Source organism: Rhipicephalus microplus, chromosome 7 (genome assembly GCF_043290135.1).
Source record: "Rhipicephalus microplus isolate Deutch F79 chromosome 7, USDA_Rmic, whole genome shotgun sequence".
In the NCBI taxonomy this organism is placed as follows: domain Eukaryota; kingdom Metazoa; phylum Arthropoda; class Arachnida; order Ixodida; family Ixodidae; genus Rhipicephalus; species Rhipicephalus microplus.
Genome location: NC_134706.1, coordinates 39,437,124 through 39,462,731, shown reverse-complemented (window position 1 = coordinate 39,462,731; position 25,608 = coordinate 39,437,124). Strand labels below are relative to the sequence as shown.

The 25,608-nt window shown below is 44.4% G+C and overlaps 1 long non-coding RNA gene across 1 annotated transcript; it reads left to right on the top strand.

Annotated features, from left to right (window-relative positions):
* The first annotated feature begins 11,295 nt into the window (after positions 1–11,295).
* On the top strand, positions 11,296–13,384 carry LOC142766912 (uncharacterized). The gene is made up of 2 exons (XR_012884655.1): positions 11,296–11,432; positions 13,279–13,384. It is a non-coding gene; the product is annotated as an uncharacterized LOC142766912 (long non-coding RNA).
* The last annotated feature ends 12,224 nt before the right edge of the window (positions 13,385–25,608 follow it).

The window sequence follows — 25,608 nt, the reverse complement described above, 5'->3', positions numbered from 1 at the left end:
TCCCGATTACGCAGTCATGATCTGCCCTAGAAAGCAAAGCACAAACCCTCCGCGAATTTTCGCGCATGCTTTTAAAAAATAGACTGCCACAATCAGAAACTGAACCGAGAGATGGTCCAAGAAATAGCACCCATCAGCAAATTTTCACTGCGAGCACAAAGGCAGGTGTCTCGTATTATACCCAGACAATCAGCACTGAGAAAGTAACGTGACGTGCTATATCGGTAAACCAGCGCACACCAGTTCACACCAGCGAGCACCAGTGTATATATATACACACTATCGAGAAGTGCCGCTATTACGGATGTAACAACACACGTGATATATAACTGCCCAAAGTAACGTTGTATATCTCAGTGGAGCCCTCAATGCAGTCATCGGTGCCGTATTGATTGATGTGTTTCACAGATTACGACTGAAATTTTAGTACCTCGGGTCACGACTGCTTTTAACTGACGAAAGACATTTCGCGAATCATATTTCTTTTCAGAGCGATTCGGCTCGAGGTATTTTTGGACGACGACGAGCAGGCTGCGGGCGACTTGTTTCAGCTGCCACCGAAGGAGCCAGGTAAGCGTGCGTCTACAATTTGTGAAGAAAAAAAAAGACTAAAAAGTCCATATTCGACCTTCACATATTGTGACAGGAAAAAAGAACGAAATGTCATATCGAATCTAAGTGACCTTGTAAAAAAGTGTTGTTGAACATCCTCAATTTCTGTGTCCTTCGTTTCGTTGAGTTTCATTTGCACTTGTACGGCTTCGTATCAAGTGACCTGAACATAAAAATTACGTGTTACGCGATTGGTCGAGCCGCGCCTCACTGTCAACCCTGCCTGTGGCCATTGTGATGCTGTAACAATAGCGGGTGCAGCGAAGAGGCTTAGCGTTGATTAGTTGCCGCCAGCGACACAGGTCAACCCCTGAAGCGAGCAAAATAGCGATATTTATGCCACAGAGACGCATAATTTCTGTTAATATAATTTGGTTGCCATACTAATTACTTTCAGATATTTTGCTTCAATGTCGTTGAATTGCATTACAAGTTACTGCTAGGAGAGAGTTATTCTGTTCGTTTACCAGTATATTCGAAAAGTGATGAAATCACACTATATTGCAAAAAGATGTGCAATGAAAGCTCAGAGATCCATGTTCAACTTCCCAGCATTGTGAACGGGCTGTCACACTTACTTGCCTTCACTAAATTTCTTGCCTTTGTTTGTCAATTTGCGATACCGTAAAAAAAAAGTGAACATTCTATATTTTGGTCAGAAAGAATCGGGAAAGCAACAAGAAATACTCTTGAACTATACTCTTTCACAAGTTTATCCACCGTCATGGCGACGAGCGGCGCTGGCGAACACATATTCAGAAATACCTTATAATGGGGATGCAAAGGCGGCCGCCGCTGTGCTTCAATCGGTATATGGCATCCGACGCCTTCTCCGAAGGTTGTTGGTTCGTGGCCTATAGCCATGGGAACCAGATTTTTCATCGACTTTAAGTCTATTTCGTTTGTCAGAATAACTATAATGCACTTGAGACATACAGTAAAAACCGCTATATCTTCCTTAGCTCCATTTTATGTTGGTCTCATAAAGTTATTTTCAGTAAAAAGAAAGACACGGTAGTTCTATTACTGCCAAGTCTGTTTATTGTATGGTAGTCGGAACAGTGGCTTTCCTTCAACCTGAACGACGCTGGTGGGACGGATTCAGGGACGTCGTGTCTCCGGTATACCGTGATCAAAAACTGTCGATGAGCTAACAGAGTCTACTCATTTATATTTGAGTGCATTTCCTGGCATGAACGGCGCGCACCATTTAATTCAAAGTTAGGCCACGAACGGCGCCTTCGCTATCTTTGTGAAAAACGTTTTCCTAATTTGAAAGTTGAGTGCTGGCCCATTTTCTGCGGAGGAAATCGCAGTTAGAGACGAAGACTGTTGTTGTCACACAAGGATGCCTAAATGATTCACATGATTTAGAACGTGGCTCTCAGAATGAGCACTGCGCTCTAGAGACTTTCACCGTTCAAGCAACGCTCTCCTTTACTGGGTCACTTCATAACCGAGTGAATGACCACTGCTACGTATCTTATTGCTCTAAGGAATACCTCTAAACATGGCGACGATGTTTTGTTACTGAGGCCAGCCAAAATACCCTGCACTTGTGGCATAGAAGATAATAAAACATAGATTCAACGAATAAAGAAGTGTAAGAAAAGGTAAAACATCGTCTGCAACAGCAGTGTGCGCCAGTGAATGGGGAAGTAGAAATGAAGAAGAATATCATGATTAGGTAAACATAAAAAGCAAAAAAATATAAGAAATCAAGATAGAACTCATCAAAATACTTATGCATTCTTCTAAGACAACTCGCCGGCAAAAGTGGTCTTATTGTTCTGGTCAGTCGATGTACTCGATGATATCATTTCAAGTGCAGGCAGCATGTTGCAACTCATACTGAGCGACTGTGCATGGTTCCCTATTTATCTTTGGAACGGCGATGTTGTGAATGGTAGATAAGAGCCTAACGTACAAGAAGAAAAAGTTTCATTGACAGTGTCAATAAACACAAATAAATGTGATGTACTGTACTGTACTTTCTAACTTGTTTGGCTGCACCTAGGGCATGGAACTTGGTCCTGTTCCGAGGGTAGACTGCCAGAAAGCACCTTTCTAGGGTTTTCTGTTGATTACGTGGAAGCTCTGTAGAGTTTTCCTTATGACTCGTTTGAAGTGTCCGGATATTAGGTCTAAGTGAAATTAATAGGCTGCTGGAAATGGCAGCTAAAACATTTCGTTCTTAATGGTACACATTGTACATAGATGGATATCTCCATGAAATTATTTCATTCTATGAGTATCAAAATGAAAAGCGGACCTACTGATGTGCACCGCTCATATTCTTTTTCGCTTATATTCTCTTTAACTAGTTAGTATTATAACCACCGCTGATTCTTATAATTCTAGCATATAGAAAAAGCGAATGCATCTGACCGGGAGCCTCTAACAGTTGTTTCACTTCTTGCAGAACTGGAAGCCTTGGTTGCCAACAATTATTCTCTCTTCCACTTCTTCTACGTTAAGGTAAGATTTATTGCGCAAATACAATAACTGCACCGTGATTAGGGTTGGTAAGTCTCAATTGGGTACGATAGTTATGAGGAAAGCATAGGGAAAAGTTTTGGCTGGAACATATCCCCAAAGGTAACCCTGATTGTATGCGAAGCAGCAGAGGTGCGCGCGGCGTTGACCCGGTTGAAATGGGCGTCGATGCGGGTGCTGGAAGAACGGTTTGAAGCGAAACTCAGTGTAGCGTTAACTTGAGCAAACGTTTGTTTGAAACGCAAAGACATGGGAGGTGGACTAGGCTTCGTGTAAGTTTCACTAAAACGTTTGTCAAGACTTCGTAGTCGTCGTTTCTTCAGAGTCGAGATATGGTAGCTGGACCGAAGCAGGTGCGCGTTGCGCCGTGACTATCCCGGCCTTGTGATCGGTGACATGCACGCTGAGACGTTCCTGCAGAAACGCGACGTCGAAGTCGGCAAAGACCAGATCGATGCAAGTATACACCTTATCGTAGTGGGCAGTTTCCGTTCCGCTGCTGACACGCACTTCTGCGAGTACATTTGAACGAGAGTGACGTCAGCGCGCACCTGCGAGGGAAGCGTGCGAGGGTAGCTTGACGTCAACGCGCAGCTTGGCGTGACCTACTTGGCACCACTTCAACACCTGCGGCGAGGAGGACGCTAGCAAAGTGAGGGATTGGGCTAGTTGGTTTTCCAAGACTGAAAAAAAGTGCTAGAATTGCAGCGGAGAACGAAGTTTGAGGAAGACAAAATAAACTGCAATAAACTTCATAAACAAAAAGTTTGCACTTGTACTGTCCGCTTCACTTCTTGTCTTCCCCCTAACTTCGTTCTCCGCAGCTACTGTAGCGCAATTTTTTCAGCCACTAGGAGAACGCGTTGCGGTGCATTCGTACGGACGCACGTACGTACGGCGTTACACAAGTGAGCCAGAGAGCTGCTTCGCATCTAAAATTATCGTTCACCATCTCTCAAGCACTTTATTCGCCGCGCAGCTATGCCTAATATGTGACTTAATGGCGTGTTCTAGGCTTTGCAGCAAAGTGATCTATCGAAACAATTCTCAGTTTACTAGGGGCGAAGCACCTCAAGACCGCGCTATGCCTCTCCGTCCGCAAACCGCCATCCGGTGTTAACAGCAGATGTATAGAAATCGAAATATCTGTGAACAACAAAAAGGTTATCGAAAGTCTGTTAACAGAAACAAACAGAAGAAAAACCACAAAATAAAAACATCTACAACATTAACAACATAAAAGCATGTGACAGAACAAAGATTACCGAAAACAAAATAAAAGACTGTTAACCAAACAAAATAGAGAAATACGATTCATCATCCTACGCAAAATGCTACGTCCTAGCATCAAAATTCACGGCCTGGATATGTGTGGATTTTTTTTATTTGTATCGACGTCACGGGGAAGAGGAGGAAAGAAAAAAGGAAACGCCACAACAAGCGCTGCTTTTTCAGCCTTCGCTGCACTATTGCGTAGCCGCGTCGATTCATTTTTTTTGTAAATATTGTTACGGAAAAGAAGAGACGCCGTAACGACGAAGCTGGGGAATAGATATATTCCAAACCAGCGGTAATGGCGTGCCCGGTTCACCAGCGATCGAGCAGAGACAACCCTTCGTCTTCCTCGTCAGGCACACACGCGCGTCGCCCCCTAGAATATCAGTATACATGCATGTAGCATAACCCCCGGCGGCGCAAGCGCCGTCTCGGCGCATTTAGATGTCAACGTCACTAGGAGAGTTGTAGGGCTTCAAGCGCGCAACATGTACAATATCGGTAGCCTGTTGGGCACATGAAGGCAATGGGGTGGCAGGACCAATTTCATATGTTACAGGCGTAACCACACGGAGGACACGGTATGGGCCTGTGTTGCGAGTAAGCAGTTTTTCTGACAAGCCAACTTGACGGGTCGGAGACCAGAGCAGTACCAAAGAACCGGGTGGAAAGTGTACGTCGCGGTGTCGTTGGTCATACAAGCGCCGTTGCTTCTCTTGAGAGGTCAGAAGGCGAGTACGGGTGATTTCGCGTGCGTGAGCGGCCCGAGTGATAGCGTCCATGGCATATTCACTGGTGGGTACTCCAGGAGATGGTATGACGGTGTCTAGAGGCAATGTTGGTTCTCGGCAAAACAGCAGAAAAAATGGAGAGTAACCGGCAGTGTCATGGCGCGAAGAATTGTAGACAAATGTGACGTACGGCAACGCGAGATCCCAGTCGGTGTGGTTGGTAGAAACATACTTCGCGAGCATGTCTGTAAGAGTTCGATTTAGGCGCTCAGTGAGTCCATTGGTTTGCGGGTGGTATGACGTAGTCAGCTTGTGTCTCGTTCTACAGGACTGCAAGATGTCGGCTATGACCTTCGACAAAAAGGTGCGGCCACGGTCTGTAAGCAGCTGCCGTGGGGCTCCGTGTTGCAAAATCACGTCCTTGAGGAGGAAGTCGGTGACATCTGTGGCGCAGCTTGTTGGGAGAGCTCGTGTGATGGCATAACGCGTGGCGTAGTCGGTGGCCACGGCTATCCACTTGTTACCCGAGGAAGACAAGGGAAAAGGGCCAAGTAGGTCCAAGCCAACACGGAGGAACGGTTCTGACGGAATATCGAGTGGTTGAAGGCGTCCGGCGGGAAGTGTCGATGGCGTTTTGCGGCGCTGACATTTCTCACAAGCCGCAATGTACCTTCTGACTGAGCGTGCAAGCCCTGGCCAGTAGAAGCGTCGGCGTATTCGGTCGTAAGTGCGTGACACACCAAGGTGACCAGCAGTCGGAAGGTCATGAAGTTCATGTAGAACTTCCGAGCGAAGGTGTTTCGGAATGACAAGCAGCAGAGCCGGTCCATCCGGCTCAAAACTTTGGCGGTATAATACACCATCGTGGAGCACGAACGAGCGATAGGACTGACTGGAAGATGGTGATTCGAGGCTCTCAATGATAGCACGCAAGGACGCATCATAGCGCTGCTCGTCACCGATGCATGTCACTTGCGAAAGGGAAAAGACGCAAGGCTCGGTGTCGGTGTCATGCATAGGGCTCGACTCAGCGACCGGGTAGCGCGACAGGCAGTCTGCGTCCTGATGTAGGCGTCCGGACTTGTACGTCACCGTAAATGTATACTCTTGGAGTCGCAGAGCCCAGCGCCCGAGCCGGCCAGTAGGATCCTTTAGTGACGTAAGCCAACATAGCGCATGATGGTCAGTTATCACAGTGAAATTAGTGCCATATAAATATGGGCGGAACTTTGAGACTGCCCAAACAAGAGCAAGACATTCACGCTCCGTAATAGAATAGTTGCGCTCAGCAGCTGTGAGGAGGCGGCTAGCGTAGGCGACAACTCGGTCGTGTCCCCGTTGGCGCTGGGCTAACACGGCTCTGATTCCGTGACCACTAGCATCGGTTCGAACTTCCGTCGGAGCGAATGGGTCAAAGTGAGCCAATATGGGTGGAGTCGTCAGTAGCGTGATTAGCTGAGAAAAAACAGCAGCTTGGTCGGTACCCCACGTAAATGTGACGTCTTTCTTTAGAAGCTCTGTGAGGGGTCGAGCGATGGTTGCGAAATCTTTCACAAACCTTCTAAAATAGGAGCAAAGTCCTACAAAACTCCGGACGTCTTTGGCTGACTGGGGTACAGGAAAACTGGTGACTGCACGAATTTTCTCGGGGTCCGGCTGCACACCAGAGGCGTCCACAAGGTGGCCCAACACTGTAATTTGCCGGCGTCCGAAGCGGCACTTCGACGAGTTCAATTGGAGGCCTGCAGTGCGGAATATGTCGAGAATAGCTGACAAACGCTGAAGGTGGGTCTCAAATGTTGGGGAATATACAACGACATCGTCAAGATAACAAAGACATGTTGACCATTTGAACCCTTATAGCAGAGAGTCCATCATGCGCTCAAACGTGGCTGGGGCGTTGCATAGCCCAAATGGCATAACCTTGAACTGATATAGGCCGTCTGGAGTTACATGATTGATATGTGGGGTTTAACGTCCCAAAACTTCTGGAGATACAAATGCAGTCTTCTCTTGGTCTTTTTCGTCGACAGCAATCTGCCAGTAGCCGGAACGTAGGTCTATTGTGGAAAAGTATCGGGTGCCGTGGAGACAATCTAGAGCGTCATCGATGCGGGGTAAAGGGTAAACGTCCTTTTTCGTGATTCTATTCAGATGACGGTAATCCACGCAGAAGCGCCACGTGCCATCTTTCTTTTTAACGAGCACAACGGGGGACGCCCATGGGCTCGAAGAGGGTTCAATAATTCCTTTGGCTAACATCTTGGTGACTTCTTGTTGAATTATTTTACGCTCGGTGGCAGACACCCGGTATGGTCGCCGATGAATGGGATGAGAATCACCTGTGTTAATGCGGTGATTGACGAGTGAAGTCTGGCCGAGTGGACGGTGGTCGACGTCGAATATGTCGCGGTATGAAGCCAGAAGGCGGCATAGCGCGGTTGACTTCTCAGGTTTGAGGTCCGGGGCGATCATGGAGCGTAAGGTCGCATCGAGGCACGTGACATCCTGCGAGTGATGTTGGTGCTCGGGACGTACGTCTGCCGTAAAACAGGTGACGTGGTCGTCAATTAAGGGCCTTAGTGTGGCGACCGAAATTCCTTGGGGTAGCACTTGTTTTATGAAAGCGAAATTGATAACAGGTAAATATGTTCGGTTAGAGGCCATGCTTACGACAAAGTGTGGGACAGTAATGTCACGCGCCAGGAGAACATCAGTAATCGGCGTCACGATATAATCACCGTCAAGCACGGGAGAGGGTGTTGCCAATTCGATGAATGTGAGAGCTTTAGGCGGTATCCGGAAGAAGTCAGTGGTGCACAAGCTGTTCGGGAGTTCAGGGTCAGAATCCGGGAGAAGAGGAAGTTCTAGGCAGAGAGTACCGGCGGCACAATCGATGAGGGCAGAATGCGTCGATAGGAAGTCCATGCCGAAGATTAGGTCATGGGGGCAATTTTCAAGCACCGTAAATAAAACGGGAACATGGCGGCCGTCAATACTAACACGAGCGGTACACATTCCAGTGATGGCCACAGTTCCACCATCAGCGACACGGAGGGCTTTAGTTGCTGCAGGCGTGAGGACTTTTTTGAGCAGGCGACACAGATGAGCACTCATTATAGACACTTGAGCTCCGGTATCGACTAACGCCGTCAAGGAAATACCGTCCACATACACCTCAATCAAGTTCGTATCAGTGGGGAGCGTCAATGGAGGATTTGGATCATTCGCAAGCGATGCAGCACTACCTCCCGGAGCTGCATGATCTAGTTTTCCGTCCGGGAGGATCCACAGTTGACCGGCGACGGATAGCGGCGTGGTTGGGGCGATGGGGAACGGCGACGTTGAGGTGGCGGCGAACGAGCAGTGGAGCGGCTGTTGGGGATGTCGGAAGAAAGGTACACACGACTGGGCGAATACCGACGGGAGTCCTCGTACGGTCGATTAGAGGAAAATTGACTCCAGTTTGAGGGCGTCCAAGTGCTGCGGCAGTAGCGGGAGATATGGCCAACTCGGTGGCAGCGGAAGCAGATCGGCTTGTCGTCTGCAGTTCTCGAATCCGCCGGATTGCGGGATCGCGGAATAAAATGTGGTGCATTTGTTGTCATTGGTCTGGAGACGGGTCGGGACACAGAGCAGGCCACAAGAAAACCAAGCTTTGCAATTTCCTGCCTCACGACGGCTTGAATAACGGAGACCGGCGGAGGCGTTTCTGCGGCGCCATGATCGAGCGGATGTGGAGGAAATGGTGCCGGACTTGATGCCTCAAGCTCCCGTCGAACTATTCGTGTCACGCTGTCCTGCATGGGTGGTGCAGCACCGAGATCGGTGCAAGTAGATGTAACAGCCGTCTTTGGTAGCCGCGTAAACTGAGGCAGAACACGGCGGCTTTTGGCCATTTCGAAGCGACGGCATTCCTTGATAGTCGTATCTACGGTCGTGACGTTATTGTAGACGAGCAAATTGAAGGCGTCGTCCGCGATGCCCTTAAGTATGTGGCCCACCTTGTCACTCTCTGTCATTTGCTCGTCGACTTTTCGGCACAACGCAAGGACATCCTGTATGTACGAGACATACGACTCTGTTGACGACTGCACACGAGTAGCGAGTTGTTTTCGCGCTTCCATTTGGCGACCGGACGGGTCCCCAAAGATGTCGCGTAGTCGCTCCTTGAAGGTATCCCAGCTGGTGAGCTCGGTCTCATGGGCGTCGAACCAGATCCGTGGGGTGCCGTCCAAGTAAAATATTACGTTGGCGAGCATCATGGTAGGGTCCCATCGGTGTGTGTGGCTAACACGCTCGTACATACGGAGCCAGTAGTCGACGTCGAGCCCAGGTTGTGCGGAGAATGTACCTGGATCATGGGGGGTGGGCATCGTCAGGTATGTAGTGGCTGGAGCTACAGATGGAGACGCTGACAGGGTGTTGTCATTGGTAGCCATGGCCGGAGACTGAATGGTGTTGCCACTTCGAAGCTTCGTGGTGAAGACGGGGAACGTTCCACCTCCACCAAATATGTTACGGAAAAGAAGAGACGCCGTAACGACGAGGCTGGGGATTAGATATATTCCAAACCAGCGGTAATGGCGTGCCCGGTTCACCAGCGATCGAGCGGAGACAACCCTTCGTCTTCCTCGTCAGGCACACACGCGCGTCGCCCCCTAGAATATCAGTATACATGCATGTAGCAATATTTCGTCAGTTATTTAGGACATTTCTGGCCAATGTTCCAGTTTTGCGCATTCATTTTGTGTTTTTCTCTACACAGTGGGTCATGATGTTGCCCACGTGGTACCTGAAGGCTTTTAAAACCTAACCATCCTTTATGATAGCGTTAAAGTTTGGTCCGGTACAAATAAGAAAGGACAAATGAAAAACGAACGTTGCTTGTAGTGAATATGGCGTATTGCTACAAGCCATTACGTCATTCTCGCAGAGCGCCAGACATTACTTACTTCGAAAAAGCACGACATCGCGAAATCAGCCAGTGGACATTCTTGGAAACATTTTGGCGCGCACACTATAAACAAAAATAAACAAAAAGGGAGAAGACAAACAGGGGCGAATTCGCGCCTGTTTGTCTTCTCACCTTCTGTTTTCCCGTCTATTGTGCGCGTCGAAATGTTTCCAAGAATGTCCTCAAACGAACTCGCCCAACTGGTCATACTATTACAGCCAGTGATTTTTACTGTTTACTGGCGTTCCAAGGGGAGATATTGCCAAGTGTAAAACTATAGCTTGATTATTACGTGCCGCAAGACCTCCGTAGCGGGGACAAAACGCCATTTCTGTTTTTATTTAAACTACTAGTCGGTGCTTACTGTTTCCCGACCCGAATTTAAGCTGTGCTCTGCTAGCCGCTTTCCTTCATTTGGTACCTGGGTTCGAATCTTGCCTCGCGGGGAAGTTTTTGCTCCTAGATTACAACTGCAACATTATTTCTTTGGTTGTACGTACACGTGGCCTTCAGCTAGCCACCGTCACATTGCAGTCGTTTCTCGGCTGTGAAGAGGTGGATGCTTATGACAGAGTTTCCTAAAACTGACTAGGTTGGACATTTGCGCCGCGATCGTTCTGCGAGCATGGGAATTATGGATACAACACTTTTTTTCCTAGTATTCGTGCTTGAGGAATGCGAATGCACTTGTGGGTTTGTTTCTTGTCGTCTCTGTCGTTTGTTCCAAATAAGAAAATGTGCCGTTTCGAACTTCCGGACCTGATTTAAGTTGATGAGCCCAAAAATATAGGGCGCGAAGCGTTAGTTCTAAACATTTGCTGATTGTCGTCTCAAAGAAGCTCCAAACCAAGCGACGCCAAAGGAGCCGAAAGTATGAAGACCAGACAAGTTTGTGTAGTGCCTACCATTTGCGTGCTCGCTGAGCCGTCTTGCGTTGCAGCTCTTATCGACACAAGTTATTAAAAAGCTCTGTGGATTATGGCAGCGTGGCGCAAGGGGAGAGGTAAAGGAACTTTCACTTTTCAGCTGAGGTTACATGCACTTTGATACACCAGTGTTCTTTCTTTTCCTTTTTTCTTCACGTCACTCTAATAAAAATGCGGAATCGAACCTGCGTTGTTGCGTTCAGCTGCGCAACAGAGAGTCGCGAACCTAATGTGGTTGTTAGGTGACTGTATGAAGCATCAGTTTTGTTGACTGTTATAACACCCACTAACGTCTTGCAGGGAGCACTAACTGGTCACTGCAGCCCGTGCGCGGTCAAGACGCCGTTGTCCTGCATCACTTTGTACGGCCTCAAGCGACGGCCATCAGCCGTGGAGATCAACGGACGCCTGCTTCCATTCAACACCACCGACAGGGTAAGCACGCACCTTTTGCACTCTTTACTTATCGGTCGTGAGTGCCGAGTGAAAATCTCATTTCCAAAGCCCTTCCGGTCGGTAACCTGCTTCCGTTGCTCTGAAGGCTCGAAAAACCTTGTCAGAAAATATGACGCATAGGAAATCTGTGCGTCTGGTTCAAGCTATGTGATATTAAATATATATAATATCGGAGCATAAAGTAACAAAGGTAAGAACCAATTGACTGGCAGAACCGTCTATCAGAATTGTTTGAATGAGTTCATTGAAAGAACGGGTACTTTTCTTGCGAGCAGCTGCGATTGTTGTGGCACCTGGCAGAGCATTCCTAAACCACACGCCTCTTTCGGAGTGGCCTTTGAGATCTGCTGGTGCAGCGCGATGAAACGCAAGGTTACCTATTTTAAACGCCACATGGGGAGAGCCACAACTAACTGAGTCAAATTTTGACAATGTTATTTCAAGGCACTCGACACCCTTTTGCAACAAACATTACACAGTTATAACTCAATTTGTGTGTTATGTGAGAATTATTCTTACTCCGGTTGCGATTCAATATGTTGTTAACCTGATGTTAATCGCGCTCGGCCCCTAGCATGAACAGAATAACATTTCAGGTTTAAAATATGGCGAGCACTCACTTTTTGTTATGTTTATTACGACTAAATAAAAAGTGAGGTTTTCGCCTGCCTCACGCAAAGTGGCACGACTAATGACTCGTCGAATATGCCGGTGTTTTAGGAAAGTTATTGTATGCAAGAGTGCCCCGCAAAGTAAAGTTAAACGCAGACGCATTTATTACGAAGGATGTTAAACTTAATCCTTCGTCAGTTTATCCTGCTCTTTCACAACCACTAGCAAACAAATTTGGCAAAAATAAGTGTAGTATACTCGATTCTATGCAACGCTTCAGCATGCGAACACCGTCCTGTCAGTGTCACAATCGGGCACCAAAGTCAAAAGTAGGGTCGGCTTTTTTTTATGGGTGGGTATACAATGCACGCTGACCAAGCTTCAGTGTTTTCTAAGGGAAAGTTCTTCGCTATGGAACTCGGCCGAACATGTGGTAACCTGACATGCGCGGACACAGCCAGAATATCGCTGCCACGAGTGTGCCACTATATTATAGAGAGTTTTAGTACTGCGTACGCTGCGTACGTGGCGGCGTTGCGTACGTAAGGACGCCACGTTCTGCGTAGTGCGCATGCGCAGACCGAAACGCGCACGTATCGCATTACGTACGCAGCCGCTACGTACGCACGCATGAGATGCGTGCGTGCGTACGTATGAGGTGATCCCGCCGCTCTCGAACAAGTTCGCGACAGCGCGAGACTGTTTTGCAAAATGGCGGCATCGAAGGCAAGCACCGACCGGCTCTGTGGCTTAAAATATGGCCATAATCTGGCTGTAACACTTGGATTGGCTCACATTGGCTGTCAACAACACGTGCTTCTATTTTGATCTACCAGATGGCGCAACACGCTTCACGCTCGGTACGTACGCGGGTACTACGGCGAACTAAAAGCCGATTAGTGACAAACGACGCCACGTAACGCAAGGCGCTTGCGTGATGCGTACGTAGCACCATACCGCTGTACTAAAACTCTCTAATGTCCCTTCACGCCGCCGCAACCGGAAGTGACGCTGCATGCATGTAAATCACCTTCTCTTCCGCTGAGAAAAAGAATGCATCTTTCGTACGTAATTCAAAGGAAGTTCATCTGCCGTATATGTGTTTGTGCCTTCAGAACAAACGAATGCTTGATTATTTCGCTTGTTCATTGCGTTAACAGCCGTTGAAGTGCGTGGTATTTTTTTTTCGTTCCTTTGTTTTTGTTCCATGCAGTTGCTGATCGCAAAAGGCCTGAACCACGACGCTACTTCGCCGTTTCTGATTATTGTCTCTTAGGGAGCATGTTTCGAACCGAATAAAGCAACACGATTTTCTGGGATTGACCTCTCGTCACCCTCTTATTTGATTTACTTATTTGAAAAAAAAAAACATTGAAGTCCCGCGGGACGGACTCTAGCACGCAGTGAGAAACTTCCACGCCGGGACTTTCAGGCCAAGCCTGTTTGTTGCTTCGCGGGCCTGCTGGACAGCCCAAGCCTGTTGAATGAACTAGGTTCCTCTTTTTTCGCTTTTTTGTAGCTTAAGGAGAACAGGCAAAATCGTGGCGACCTTATGAAACGCTGACAGGAAAGCTATTCTAGAAGTTACCATCTCATGAACACGCCCCCATAAACCTGACGTCTTCGGAACGTGTTTTGTTTTGCTTTGTTTTGTTTTTGTCGCCTATAGAAGATCTTGGCTCATACTCACAAGAGGGATGGTCCACACTGTACCTTATAACGTAAATTCTTATACAATGCTTGTTGAAAGAGAAAGAAATCGCATTAGAACAAGATGAATAATAACGCTTGTTTAGTTGCCGTACAAAGTCACAATCCATGACGTAATAGGTGGCGCGTGCGTTCAACCTTATTCGGCCGTTACCGCTATCACAGAATCGGCATTAATGCATGGCCTCCGAGGTCCGCGCGGAGCAGGCAGGCGATGTGCTGTTCCAAGTGATGATGATGATAATTACGGTGGCCTAAAAGCATGGCTCACCCCCCCCCCCCTCCGGGGGATTGGCCAAGAAGCGAGTAATTAGATAGTAGAGATCACATTTTACTTGCAGTAATAACGAATTCTTAAATGGTTAGAAGAAAATAAACTTCACTAATTCAGGTATTTGCAATCTAAACCGCCTTCGTTCGATGAAAAATCTTTCCAAGTGGCAGGTGCCAGCTTGCTCTTTATTTTTTTCTTTGTATCATTGTGTATCTCTATATGCATGAGATAATAATAATAATAATAATAATAATAATAATAATAATAATAATAATAATAAAGTGGTGTACCCTTAAGCTACGCCTTTAGGAGTTGAACGCGACAGCGATATGTTGTCACCAGTGCGGTACTGAGTTCAATATAGCTTGTGTCAGTAAAGCTTTCGCATACGGTGGCTGCATTCTATGTAATGGGTAACAATGCTTTAACCCTTTCAGCCCTGGATTTTTTATTTTTTATTTTGTTCGGATACACTTTTTGTGCGCGTTTGTCTCGTGGTTAGGACCTCAGAAGACCACAAACAAAAAATTGAGCCACTGGTACAAGCATTTTGTGATTAATTATCGTGGGATCAAATTAGGTGATCAGGGCCCAGTGATTGGAAAATGAAAAAAAAAATGGCTTCTTTTTTCCTGCTAATCAATGGCGTGCACAAAATGGCAACCAACGTCTTACTTTTCAGCCTATTACTCACTGAAACAGCTTCGGTACGCCGTCCCGAAAATGGCGCTTACCCGCCTCAACTTACGCGCCTCGGCTTCATGGAAGACCTCGGTCGCGCTTCTTCTTTGCGGCTGCTACCTCCACAAACGTGCCACAATATTGGTGTCAATTGCAGTCGATGGACTGCACGTGAGCTTTGAGGGCGTCGCGCTGATGGCAAGTCATATACGCCAGCTTTGCTTCGACTCCCCAAGTGAAGCAACTTCAAATGGTTGGGGCGACGCTGTATCTTCGCCCCAGCACCTTCGGGGGCTTACCCCACAAAGAAGCCACCGTACTACGCCAGAAACCGCCAAGACCCGCAAAAGGCAACCTGGGGCTATGCGGCCGACCAAAAGTATCCAGGGTCATGCGAGTTCTTCTCGCAACGAACCCACCTTGAAGGAGCCACGCAGCAATGCCATGCCCGCCGAATCAACGCCTACAGCGTCCGCCAACCAGCGGTCATCGGATCATCCTTGTGTGCCCCGGAAAGAGAAATGCTACTCCTGCTCTGCCCAGAGGAATTCCGCACCAGGAACATCAGCCAGCTTGGCTCCACAAGACCCACGAAAGACGGCAGTTTCCCTTACGGGCTCCAGGTACCCACTTCGACGCAAATATTCAGACGTTTTAAAAAGAAAACCGAATAATTGACTACATCACTCATTGTCGAATAGTATCGCGAGTTCAAAGTGTTCTAAGCAGTTTCAAATAATTAGGAAGTCTGTCGAGAAACGTGTCCGTTACGAGCTACATGTGTCTACTCTAGAAGCATATTTAGCGGCTTCCATTCCGCCTAGAGGTTTAAGTCTCTGTCTACAGCCAGCAACATCAAAGCTATCGAAGTGCAACGCGAGGAAGTGGTTTGACACCTTAAAGAACGCCTCACTTGAGCTAGTACACATTGTAGTAAACCATTATCTGTAGTACACATTGTAGTGAACCATATCTTGTCACCAGTGCGGTACTGAGTTCAATATAGCTTGTGTCAGTAAAGCTTTCGCATACGGTGGCTGCATTCTATGTAATGGGTAACAATGCTTTAACCCTTTCAGCCCTGGTTTTTTTATTTTTTATTTTGTTCGGATACACTTTTTGTGCGCGTTTGTCTCGTGGTTAGGACCTCAGAAGACCACAAACAAAAAATTAAGCCACTGGTACAAGCATTTTGTGATTAATTATCGTGGGATCAAATTAGGTGATCAGGGCCCAGTGATTGGAAAATGAAAAAAAAAAATGGCTTCTTTTTTCCTGCTAATCAATGGCGTGCACAAAATGGCAACCAACATCTTACTTTTCAGCCTATTACTCACTGAAACAGCTTCGGTACGCCGTCCCGAAAATGGCGCTTACCCGCCTCAACTTACGCGCCTCGGCTTCATGGAAGACCTCGGTCGCGCTTCTTCTTTGCGGCTGCTACCTCCACAAACGTACCACAATATTGGTGTTAATTGCAGTGGAGATCATTGAAGAACTATGCTCCCAAGAATGAGTAGTATTGGTTACGTTTCCGAGATACTAGGGGAAATGTGCGGTGGTGTCAATTGACACCGCCAAGGCCGAAAGGGTTAATACACAGGCACTTGTTGTGCGCGTGAAATCTTTTCGAGCTTGCCAGGCATTCACCACGTGGCCTTATGAGAAAACGCGCAGTAGCGTGTGTGCCTTTTTTTTCTAGTAGGAGACGCGTTTTAAACCATGAAGTCATGATAATCGCATGTCCTGACGCTCGATCGCAGTGTACGCTTGTAGCGCGCAATATTAGTGCTACATTAGAGGTTGCATTGTGAAGCATGCATACAAGACGCGTGAGTTCGTATACCATGCAAGTTACTTTCAATGTATTTCCAAGCAGGTGCGTGGGTCTGTGGTATAGAACATCCGCCTGTCACTCAAACGAACCGGATTTGGTCCTCACTCAGATCCAGAATTTTTCTAAATTATCTACTCTATTTGCATCTTTCTCGATTTTTTTGGTTACGCACAGGGTGATGATTTTGTGCTCACAACCAATGACGTCGCAGCCGACACCGGCACCTCAATTTCTGAGAAACGGGCTGTTTATTGCTATCACCACAACAGCAACAACAACAACCATTATTATTATTATTATTATTATTATTATTATTATTATTATTATTATTATTATTATTATTATTATTATTATTTGAGAAAAGTGTCTTGTGTTTGATTCCACCCCGAGCATCGTCTATACTGCCTTGCTGCGTGTGCTTTGGGTTTCGCGCGCGGTTGGAGGAGCTATTTCAGTAACGCGTGTTTTCCCCCCTTTGTGTCTTTTGCAAAACGATTAGTTCCCGGTTGTGAGTGGTGGAGGTTGCCCTAATTTTGTGCCACATGCGTTGTAAATGCGAAGCATTTTTTTGCGAAGTGCACACGCTTTTCGTGTCTTTCTTCGTATCTATATATATATATATATATATATATATATATATATATACATATACATATATATATATATATATATTCATATATATATATATATATATATATATATATAGTATAAAAAGAGGTCGACAAACGTGTAAAAAAACACTAGTTTTACTAACGTTTCGGCAGGTGGGCCTGCCTTCGTCGGAGTGAATGCCCTTACAAAAATCCTATATATGGACTTATATAAAAATCCCCATATATGGCTACATCAGGAATTGGGCATATCTGGCCCATATACGGAATCCCCATATATGGGCCGTATATAAACTGATATGTTCAAATCCTGATATAGCCATATATGGGCCTTATATCCCCATATATGGTTGCTGCTGTATATGGCCATATATGGCTATATATAGAGGCATCCATATAAGGTCTTATATGGATGCTTTCATATATGGCCTTATATGGATACCTTTATATAAAGCCATTCAAATGATTCATCTATATTAGTTCAGCCTGTGTCACCGGCAAAAAATATAGCTGCTCAAATCATTCTTCAGCTAGAAATATACCTGTTTGTTGAAAGGTCTGCATGCAGTCACTATCATCTCCAAAACAAAGGCAGTACATACCCCAAAACATTCTCGTTCAATTAAGTTATCCTCAATATATCTCAAGTTATTCTCAACAACAATTTGCTAAAATGTAACTTGGCATCATATTTAAAGTTTGTGGTGGGCACATGTCACTGTTAGTCCACTTTTCCTGAAGAGATACATTCTTTGTGCTTAAATTTATTGCTTACTTATCGACACTTTTTATTTATCTATTTATTTCATTACCCACAGCACCAATTGGCATTACATTGGGGGAGCATTTACGAAAAGTAGAATACAAAAAATACATAGTCAGCCAAACAAATAATCAAAGTCACCTGAATCACAATCAGCAAGAAAAATTCATATATAAATCGAAACATGTTCTAACATATAAATCGGAACAATTCTAACATGAAATAAAACGCCCCGCCGCGGTGGTCTAGTGGCTAAGGTACTCGGCTGCTGACCCGCAGGGCGCGGGTTCAAATCCCGGCTGCGGCGGCTGCATTTCCGATGGAGGCGGAAATGTCGTAGGCCCGTGTGCTCAGATTTGGGTGCACGTTAAAGAACCCCAGGTGGTCAAAATTTCCGGAGTCCTCCACTACGGCGTCTCTCATAATCATATGGTGGTTTTGGGACGTTAAACCCCACAAATCAATCAATCAACATAAAATAAAACAAATATTTGGGAGTGTAGAGGCAATGCTAGAAGGCAGCTGGTTCCATCTTGTAATTTTTTTTGGTAACAAATCATTTTGAAACACGTCAATCTTGCATGCGATTATTCTTATCTTGAACCTATGGTCAATACTGTCTGAGACATAGTACGGTTCAAGTAAATATTCCGCTTTATCGATTCCGACTTGACAAAAATAAATAGCATAAAAGAACCCAATTTGAGTTTCGTAAAGATATCTTTCACAGTGTGTTATGTTTAAAACTTTTCTCGTGTGCCAATGGAGCATCCATAGTCAGTCAAAACGAAATATGACTTGCTATTGACCGTATGAACTGCGTGTGCATTGAATAACTTAAATGAGCTGATAATCAACTTTTAAGAAGTTCGGTCGAAAGTGATTGGTATGCAAGCTTGTTATGTACAAGTATTGTGACTAATGACCTATAGAACGACTGCTAAAACTGGTGTCTATAGGTCTCTGTGCGCGTGGGAACGGAGGCATTTACCAATATTTCTTGCCAACGGGACACTAAAAATGTACTTTGTAAACGTAATCCGCTTTCCATTTTGCCAATAATGCATCATTAACGTAACAGTTGTAAAGAGCTCATTCTGCAGAAATTCCGGTGTAGGCATCGGTGGCTCTCCATGAAAAATCGTCTTGTCAATGATCGAAAATTGAGAGAATGCAAATAAAACAAATATTATAAATTTTCGGGTTTGAGTGATGATCGAAATCATGCAGGCAATTTGCATGGCATGCAAGTGATCTACAACACAGCTATGCATCTGCTTGGAAATAAAGCATGAATAACTTCCTCTTGTTGTAAATGCAAGGAAAATAACTGTCATGCTTAATAAATACATGTATCCTGCATGCAGGTTTCACAACACCTTTAATATCACAGCTATATTGCATGATACAAGCGTGCATTGTCATCAAGCATCACAACACGTTATTACCAACGTGACTTCGCGGTCTAAAGACAGTCAACCATTACAAAAGGCACACTGGTTACTGCACGTATTTCCTCACGACTGTGTAGCGGGTGCATAAAGTTCTAAAACATTTTACACACATTATATTGAGAAGCACGTTCTGCTGGGCGAGTTGGTACTTCATCTTAACTTAGTTGCGCGAAAAAATTTGAAGTGCGAAAGGAAGACACCTGGACACAGCGCACACTAACAACTGAAACTTTATTGAAGAAAACAGACATATGTATGCGGTTACGACAACACGTGAGGTGGAAAAAAATGATTAGATGAGCAGACATCTGATCATTTTCTTTCACAGTGTGGACATCGTGTGGTGGACGGCACTGCGCTGTCGTGTGGGAAGTATTATTTAGAATTTATTTATATAATTGTAGATCGCAAAGCTTCTTTAAAGTAATTAACAACCATTCTTTAACCAATCATCATATTGTAGCCCTTGTTTGGAATACGGTAGTTAAAGCTAAATTCAGTGGCACGGTATAGCGCGGGAAATCGGAGAGGCGTATTTCATAAACAAAGCTGGGGATTCATGTGTCACGTAACTATCACTTATGTTGCTTGCTACTGAGGTAGCTTTCCTGGGAGCGCATCATTTATACAATCTGTCTGCTCATCTAATCCTTTTCTTTCACCGCACGTGTTCTCGTAACCGCATATATACGTATGTCTGTTTTCTCCAACAATGTTTCAGTTGTCAGTGGGTGCTGCGTCTAGGTGTCTTCCTTTTGTATTTCAATTTTTTGGCGCAACTTAGTAATTACATAATATTTCTTGTTCTTTAAACTATGTTACCCCTTTTTTACACAAAATGCAGCCATGTGCGAAACCTTCATTGAGACACTTTCAACCTTCTCAATTACACAGTACTATTCCACAATTTAATTTGTTCAAGTAGCATCATGCAATAAAGAGTACACACTAAGTGATTGAATTACGCACAAGAAACAGGATCGATACTGCTATCACGTTCAACTGTGAAAAACGGAGCTTAACGGTCCCCCAGTTTTTTCACGCATTGCAAGCCCTAATGCATCATACCAGTTTATTTGTCGGCTTGCGTAAAACTATCTACAGTGCTCACGGATTAAAACGTGACATCACATTATTTTGTGTAACTATGTATGCGGGTATGCGCAGTTCTTCAAGATAACCACGCGATTTTGCGACATCAGTAACGATAATGTCGCCTGTGATATACGCATTGCAGTCAAATTTACACTTATATCACCCTGGTTGTAGATGGCGGAAACTAAATTACGGGCTATTCTTAAGTTTTTCCATTTGGATCCGTGACATAGCACCCTGCTTTGAAGAATCAAACTAGCAACAAAATTTTAACTGTGTGTCCTTATCAAAACACACGTAAATATAAAAACAAGTAGAACGTAGACGAAGAAAGATAAATTCAAACGCAAGACAAATTCAAACGTGGGCTCATAAATCTCATGACACCCTTGGAGTTTGAGATATGCAACTCTTTTTTATTTGTAATTGCGCAAGTTGTAATTTATCCTTGATTTTTACTCAAGCGTTAAAATGAGAAAAATAAGACACAAGTAAATTTACATCAATATATTTATAAAAAATACAATGGCAAAAAACCAACATTTTCCTGGCGTAGATTTTTTGATTAAATAGAGCACTGTCTGGATCAAGTGAAAAAAAAGAAAGTGTTGTCGTATCGCTTAAACAAAACAGCCTAATGACGTAACCACGATTAGCATAAAGTTATTTACTCAGCTAGCATGCAATGTGGTATGTTTTCGAGTTATCATAATATTTATGAACAACGTGCGAAGGTAATGAAAATGATGAACTTACCTTAACATTTAACCGAGACTTGTCTTTCAAGGAGCCTGTTAATCCTGATAACCTATTCACACCTTAAAGCAACCACGTGCATTCGTACTGCTTTAGGAAGAAGTTTTGAAGCAACACTTGCCCGCAAGCGTGGGTATCCATTTTCTTCTCGCACGAAAAGTTGACGATCGCCTATCCAGCAGCGTACAGACGCACACGCACACAAAAACACTTCCACGTCCGTCCACAATTTCGCCACGTACAGCGAAGTAGATTCCTGAGAGCTGCGCGATTATCTTGTGTAGATTGGAGCAGTAGTTGAACACGAAATAAGAGCAAAAGGAATGAAAATTAACAAACTCGATCAGCATGGCACCCGTGACTCCGGCGAGCAAAAAAAAAACAACAATCACGCGGACGGATACAGTGCACGCAGGCTTGACAATGAATATTGCAATGGATACTACATTACTCCTTGAGATCAATGATTTACGCACTTTTCACTAGAACTAAATTTTCCTGAGCTCATTGGTGAACGACGTTTCATTTTTTAACTATTATTGACGCAATGTTATTACCATACGACTGAATGTTTGTGCAAACTATTTTCTTCGTCGTTACTTCAAATGGGCCGCGGCACTCTCTTTCCTACTGTGTCGACTGTCGACAGACTGTGGTATGCCACGTACGGCAGGGCTACATGGTGCCTACGCGCCACGCTTCTTCGAACAACTTTCTCCGAAGTGTCCACTCATCCGACGGGCACCCTTTTTTGTATTTTTTTACTGTGCGCACCCCTTGCAACCAATGCAGTCAGGCGAGTTTTTTCGAACAATGGACTTCAACTTCCTCCCGCGGGCCCAGAAAGCTGCACGTGCAAGACCTTGGAGACAGGCATTCCGTGGAGCTGAAATCGCTGGTTCGAGTACGCTGGCTACCAAGACGCGTTTCAGCGGAATTTTCATCTTATTTCGCAAGCATTTAAAATGATAATAATAATATTCAATCAACCAATAATCAATCAATCATTTTTTAACCTACCCAAGAACAACAAAAGGGTCTTTCATGCTGGCGCGCGCGAAAAGAAAACAAAAACAAACAATACATTACAGACTGTCCACAGAAATGCAAAAAAAGAGCAAAAACGAGCAGTCGAAAAGAAATCAACGCACAATGAAAACCACAAATAAAAGAGTAGATATTCATGGAATGGGACTGAAAAATAATGTAGAATATACATAACCGTGGCGAAGGCTTCCTGAAAGACGGAAAAGGGAAGAATCTATGCATGTGCAAAGCTACGTTAGGACAGGGCAGCCCTCACTGACAAAAAAAATGACTGTAGACTATGAAAAACATAACGAATTGAGAAAGTTGACGTTAGATAGACTCGGTATTCTGTAAAGGATAGAGTGTTGAAAGAAGCTGGCAGGTACATGCAACGGTCGATTCTCTCTCGATAACTTACGCGGAGTTTCAAAATTATTACAACCGAGAAGGGCAGAATATCTCACCCTGAACTAGCTTGTAAAGAAATAACAGCTCAGCGCAATTTTGCCGGCCGTTAACTGATGGCAAATATAATATTCTAGCAGTGTTGAAAGGATTCTAGTGAAACGATGAGGGTAAATACTTATGAAATTTTTCTGGACTCACTCAGTGGCGCTACTGCTGGATTTAGCAAGGCCATTCCAAATCAAATATGCATATGTGCTCAAGTTGACCACGACATATCGCGGTGTACAATTTGTAGAAGGCTGTAAAAGAACCGGATTCTCGCGAGATGTTGAGCCAACAGGAAGAGAATGAAGGCCTCGCATGGCAGCACATTTAATGCAAGTAGAAAAAATTCAGCATGCTATCAAAAAAAACACCAAGATAACTGATCTCAAAAAACTTACATAACGACGCAGTATGACAGCATATGGATTTCCTGTTGGGCGTTTTGCGAAATACAGCAATAATAATAATAATAATAATAATAATACACTCATATCATTCTGACATGGCCGAAAATATCTAGCCACATTGAATGAAATGCCAGTGTCCGGGTGCCCATGAATCTCTATACGTGAGTGTGCACTTGCGCAGTTTGGTGGGTATGTACCGGCATACATATCTTATAAGTGCACTACCGTGTTGGTGTTGAAAGGATATGTTCGCAAGCAGTTTGAATCGTTACGCGCCTGCACAACAAGGGGCTGTTTACATAATGTAGAGTTTGGCTTAGGTATCACGCCAGCCCGCAAAAAATGTGTCATACTAATTGTATTCACAAGGCAATGTTTAGGCTAATCCTGATGATGGCACGTGCGCTTTAGTGACCTCGGCTAAGTAATGACACACCGACACAAAATAGAAGTTTGTGAATTCGGCAGCCTACGTTAAATGTTGCTATAAAGCTTCAGCATTTCATTACATGGTCCATTAAATATGTATCACGTGTGAGTCAGTTGCACCTTTCTTAACGTACATGTCTATGACGTGAGATTTATTTGACGCTTGCAAACATTACACTAAATTATTTGTTCACTTGTGCAATCATAAAATTTTCGATAAATTTACTACGTGCACAGCCAGGAACATTATACGTAGCCAAAGGAAACGCAAGATGTATTTTTGCAATAAATTAGTACAACTTCCATCTTGAATGTAATCATAATAGTGCCTGCAAGTTGCATTCACGTAAGTTCTTTTTGTTTTTGAAAATACTCCCTTAAACATTGCACTGCGCATGCAATTATAGTAAATGGCTGCTGAAAGCAATCGCAGATGAGGGGTCAACAGGATTAAGAGAAATCTTGTTATATGAAGGGAGCATATAGCCATCAAAACTTTCAAATAATCAAATTTTGTCCACCGATGTGGAAGCTAAAAGTGCATTGAAATTACTCTTTTTTGCTGCCACTTTAAACAATGCATTAATGTGAACAATATAAGTTGCATGCATTTTGTCTTTACATAATACTATATAGGATTGCTCTATAATAATAGCGAGGTTCGGAAGCTTCAATACGTTTTGTGACTTGACACGATTCCTTCCTCGTAAAACATGTCTGCTCTTGTATACATTATTTACGTCGTATTAATTGCAACTTATTGTTTCAAACCTAAATGCCATGAAAAATGTACGAGTTAAATTACACGAATGCATGCATATATGCATTCAACTGAGTTGCAACTATCACGTACACAAATCTGACCTGAAATTTTGGTTTTTTTTGCATGGCAGAAACAACATATATATTTAATACTCCTATTGTTATGAAAAACAAGCAGGTCAGCTTTGTGTACAAATTGTTATATAATACAATTCGCATAAAAGTGTGATCACGTTGCTAAATATATACGTGGTTCATCCCAAATAAGAGAGCACTTCCACATATAAGGATCCACTTGATATGTTATATATGGTGTGGCCGTGCCTTATTTGGCCAGATTTGACTCCTTATATCGGCCAACCGCGTCATATATGGCCGTATATAACCCCATACATGAACCGACTCCGCCAGATATACATCCATATATGCTTATATGTGGCCACATATGCTGCCATATATGCCTATATATGGCCACATATGCTGCCATATATGCTTATAAATGGCCAGATATAACTTATATATGGGCCATGTATGGCGTTTCCGTAAGGGTGGTTACACATGGCACACAGGGCACATATATAAGCCACTTCTTTGCGTATCACACGGCTAAGTCATTATCAGTAGTATAGGAAACAAGATTATATATCACCAAAGGTACGTGGCTATAGTGCATCTACAGCTGACAACGCGTATCATTATACAATAGTGAATTGGCACGTATTAGATACCCTACAACTTGTGTGGAATGAAACAGGTCAGCAAAATAACAGACTGCGCACGCAGTAGCTCACTTGGTCATACGTTCTGCGGGATAATCACAGCCTAAAAACATTCAGTAAGCCTTTAAAAAAGAAAAAGAAGTTTAGAGAGATAAACAAAATCACAAAGCAGACAGAGCAAAATGAATGCGAGTAAGTGGTGAAGCGACAAAGGCCACCTACATTCTGTAGGTAATATTTGACAATAGGCCTACATCGTGCGAAGAATATACACTTGTCAGGAAAACAAAAAAGCGATTTACTAAGGCAATATGCAAGTAAGCGTACCTGGGCTCTCGTTCATGCCGGCAGATAGTGTTTTGAATTTATGAATTAAAAATGACTCTTTTACTTCCCGTTCATGGTGTGATTTAAAACCCGATTCCAGTATTGTAGCTATCATGTTACTGAATGAATGACCTGCCTCGGTGACATGCCTTGAAATCGGTAAGTTAGGAAGGGCATGCACATGAACTTTATGATTATTGAAACGGCATCGAAAAGCAGTTTCAGTATGACCTATG